The following is a 4,095-nucleotide window of genomic DNA, read 5'->3' as shown; positions in this document are numbered from 1 at the left end:
TGTATGGATTGTGATAAGAGTTGTATGAGCCCCTAATAAAATGATTTAAAAAACAAACAAACAGAAAAACTCAGTCAACCTCACTGCTATAAAGTTAATGCCAACTCATACCTGTTCTGTAGGACAGGATAGAACTCCCCTGAGAGTTTCCAAGACTGTAACTGTTTACGCTATAAAGGTAAATAATAAATTGTCTTTGCATATTGACAAATATAATAAAATAAAATGTTTCATTTAGAATTTTAAATTTTGCAATAGTGATGGGATTGCCCAACTGTATTCTTCACTCCTCTCCAACCCAAATCCCTACATTTGTTTAAAAAATTTTAAGTCGTGGACATTATAGGCCACATCAACTTCTGCCTTTTTCTTTATCCAGAGGAAAGGTTGCCTTGGTTTTAGTGTTTATCAATTCCAAATATGTTTTTTATAATTTTTAAAGTAATTAAATTAATTACTCAATAGCACATTTTCATATATTTTTGAATAAATGCTATCAGTTATTTCTTTTTTAATAGCTCAATTGAGATGTAATTTGCACCCATAAGTCCACTCATTGTAATTGCACAAGCCAATGCCTTTTGGGTTATTGCAGAATTGGGCAACCATGACAGACTTCTTTTAGCTGGAGGATTAGGATTGAAATTGCTATATGATCAAACTACTTTCCAAAGTGGCTGCACTCCCATAAACAATATCTGAGAATGCCTAGCCTTTCAAATATTTATTTTCTGTTTTTAAAAAAATATTATTATTATAGCCAATCAAGTGGATGTATAGTGAGTATCCTGTGGTTTTAATTGGCATTTTTGAATGCCAAGTAAGGTTGAGAATTTTTCATGGATTTATGAAATGCTATTCAGGTTTTATCCATTTGTTTATTGGGCTACTGATGTCATTATAATTCATAAGACTTCTTTTTATTATTTTTTATGTTCTGGACACAAGGCCTTACTGAGGTATATAATTTGCAAAATATTTTCTCCCAGGCTTTGGTTTTCTTTGCATTTATTTAAATTGCCTTCTGAAGTACAAAGAATTTAAATGTTAATGTGTATAACTTATTATTAATTTAATTTTACTTTTTTTTGGTGTTGTGTCTAAGAACGCTGCCTAACCCAATGATACAAAGATTATGTCATATATTTTCTTTCAGAAATTTTCCAACTTTAGCTCTTTCATTTTTACATTTAGGTATTTACCACATTTAATTGATATTTTGGTATATTGTGGAGTGAGGAATATGTCCAGTTTTTACACATGGATATGAAATTGTGTCAGCAAAATTTACTGCTTCCAAGATTAACAGGCTTGGTACTTTTATAGATTATGCTGCATGGATCAGTGCTTGATTTTTTTTCTGTTTTATTTCTTATTTTGTTCTGTTTTGTATTATGAAATCTAAGCTCTCCAGAACTCTGCTGAAAAGATATTATCTTTTTTTTCCATTCATAAAACTTTTATTACATCAACTTAATACATGTTCTGAACAATTATGCTTGGATTGTTCATACAAATTTCGTAAGACATTAAACAAAGCTAGCCATCATCTCAAATTATTTCTCTGTTAATTATTTTTACAGCACATTCATATTAGGCAAGTATCAAAAAAAAAGAAAAAAAATCACAAAAGCAAAAAACCTATAAAAGTTAAATACATGTTTGTTTTTTTTTACTGCTGCGCTTGATACACATAAAGTAATGGATACCAAGCAATTCATTTTTACTGCATCCTTACTTGTACATTTGTTCATAGGTTGCCTAAAACATTTAAATACAAATGAGCGTAGCAAAAATAATGAAAGCAAACAGTAGGTAACTTTACAAATAATGGAATGTGAACGGTTTCTGCCCTTTTCCAGAGTAAATTGGGTCACAACTTTGTCTGAAGGAGCACTTCAGGAGCTGCAGGCAAAGGTGTGCAGATGGAGAGTGTGTGTTCCACAGACACACGTGGTTCAGCATGCACTATCTGTGGGCTATCTCCTTCTACCCCAGCCTTGTTACGTGCTCCGATCTTTAAAGTTCCCACAAGAACTACACCTGTGACTGCAACCAATTATCCCTTTATCCCCCACCAGGTCAACCCAGTATGTAGGCAGTTTTCTTTGTTGAGAAATGGAAGCAGTTTTAACCCTGGTCCTCGTGCAGCCACAATGTACCAAAAGGACTCTGCCAAACGCTTCTAACTTGTATAAATTCCACATCCCCGTATTGGCCATCTCAAGGTGAATACAGGTAACTGGCTCACTGTTAACTGGCTCTACTCCCCTAATAGTAACCATAAAAACCACACGGGAAATATAGAAATTCAAATAGAAGTAACATAAACAAGTCACAAATCATAAACAAAAAACTATTTGTGGGACAACATAGATGACAAATGATCTATTGTAAATTTTAGAATGAGGCAGACAAAAGTGGGAAGCTTGGTTAATTTCCCCCTCCTTCTCCTGCTTTGGCTTCATTTCCTTGGGCATCAGATGTCCACAATGTCAAGTTCTCTCTCAGTAATGCATTATTCGTATGCTGTTTGTGTATGACTCTTCGCTTCATGCATCAAGTTCAGCAATGGCTTCATCAAAATCGGTCTTTGCAAGAGAGCAGGCTTTTTCCGGGGAGTTCAGAATCTCATAGCGGAACACAGAGAAGTTCAGGGCCAGGCCCAATCTGTTAGGATGCCTTGGTTGCAGTTCCCTTTTGCTGATTTCACAAGCTTCTAGCTATGCTTGTGACTGATCCCCAATCCCTTTCTTGTCATCCAGCAGCAACCTCAGCCGAGTAATGATAGGAATCTCCTTTCATTTTCACGTGGAAAACTTGGCTCTCTGCTTGTGAAGCATTGGGGATCAAGAACTTTTCCAAAAGAGACGGGACATCATTGCAGACAGCCCTTACCTCGGTCTCATTTTTTTCTCTGTCTTCCCGAGCCAGCTGCTGTTTCTTCTCAGCACCTTCCATCTTTTGCTCAGTACTTGAGACCACCCTCCAACATGACCTACGGGCACCTACAACATTTTTATAAGCGACCAAGAGAAGATTCCTGTCCTCACTGGATCATTCAGCTCCTGGCTCGGTTACAGACGTCATGCGGGCTGCCATGTGACCATGTCGTTCAGCCTGCTCGGCCAGTTTGGCCTTTTGCACCAGCTCATTTTTATCCATGACTGGATGTTCTGTGTCCAGAGTGGGTGGCGGCAGACGGATGGGGCTCAGCAGTCTCTCCAAAATACATTATCTTTATATCTCACTTAAAGCATTGGATTGTATATGTTAGTCAACGTGTTGAAATTCTATTCTATTTCTTTCATATGTATCTATTTTTGTATCTATTCTTCTGTTAGAGAGCATATGTATCTCTTATGTAGATAATATGTGTAGATGTTATGTTTTTACTAATAGAAGCATGTGTTTCGAATAAATAATATCAATCTATCCTTTAGCTAATTCATGCTCCTGATTTTCCTAGTTTTACATTTGTTCTGACAATGGCTTGATGTTATCCATAAGGTTTACAGTGGCTAAATCCTCTGACGTCCACAGCCTCTTCCTTCTTTGCAGTTTGTTCTTAGTCTGGAAGTTTGGCTGAAATGGGCTCATTTTGGGCACCTCTGCTGACATTCAAAATACCAGTGACACAGCTTCCAACGTGACAGCAGCACACAGCCATTAGAGTCTGACAAAGTGACAGAACAGTGACAGACAAGCTAGCGTGAGAAAAACAAAAAGGAAGAATCTGATCCGCGTATCTTAAAGTGAATGAAGTAAAGAAAACACTAAATAACTAAAAGAAGTCAAGCCTAGAGTTGCGGTATTAAAATACTTAAAAATTATTTTGGAAAAATATTAAATGGTGTAGGAAACATCAGAAGAAGATACAAAGAATACAAAGAGTTACTGTACTGAAATAACCAGTTGACATCCCATTATTCCAGGAGGTGGCTTATGACCAAGCATCAAAGATATTGAAAGAAGTCATTCAAGTTGCACTAAAAATGTTGCCCCCACCACCAAAAAAAAAAAAAGCTCAGGAATTGATGGAATACCAATTGAGATGTTTCAACAAAACGACGAAGTCCTGGAAGCACTTACTCA

At 36.4% G+C, this 4,095-nt stretch overlaps 1 pseudogene; it reads right to left on the bottom strand.

Moving 5' to 3' along the window:
* Positions 1-2,433: 2,433 nt before the first annotated feature.
* On the bottom strand, positions 2,434-3,165 carry LOC101655975 (annotated as a pseudogene).
* Between the last annotated feature and the right edge of the window lie 930 nt (positions 3,166-4,095).

Source organism: Echinops telfairi, unplaced genomic scaffold (genome assembly GCF_000313985.2).
Source record: "Echinops telfairi isolate 266 unplaced genomic scaffold, ASM31398v2 ScPeMD7_4;HRSCAF=17, whole genome shotgun sequence".
NCBI classification, from domain to species: domain Eukaryota; kingdom Metazoa; phylum Chordata; class Mammalia; order Afrosoricida; family Tenrecidae; genus Echinops; species Echinops telfairi.
This window is presented reverse-complemented; position numbering and strand designations above follow the sequence as displayed.